Source organism: Diachasma alloeum, unplaced genomic scaffold, assembly GCF_001412515.2.
Source record: "Diachasma alloeum isolate Michigan unplaced genomic scaffold, Dall2.0 Dall_scaffold_00256, whole genome shotgun sequence".
In the NCBI taxonomy this organism is placed as follows: Eukaryota; Metazoa; Arthropoda; class Insecta; order Hymenoptera; family Braconidae; genus Diachasma; species Diachasma alloeum.
Window position 1 is genome coordinate 1,875,010 of NW_021680401.1, and position 380 is coordinate 1,875,389.

The following is a 380-nucleotide window of genomic DNA, read 5'->3' on the forward strand; positions in this document are numbered from 1 at the left end:
AGATGTCAGACAAGATATGAATGTTTTTTTGGGCTTAAATGAAAGAGCGGCTCGAGGAATGACGTGCTAGAACCTCTAAAGATGGTGTTGAACCAGGGGAGACTCCTAGAACCCACTGGAAAATGTTGTCACAATTGCGCTTTTCAATTGAAAACAGACATCATCTTTAGAGACATTTGTCAACTTTAAAGACTTCTGCACGCCATTTTTCGAGCCGCTCTGCCATTTGAGCCAAAAAAAACATTCATATCTTGTCTGGGTTCCCTATAGGCAGTTGGACGGCTCAGAATGCGTTTTTCCATTTCCTACAGCCTGTACAAGATGAATTAAATTAATTTTTTTTTGCATTTTCGTTTTTCGCGATTATCTCGGAAACTATG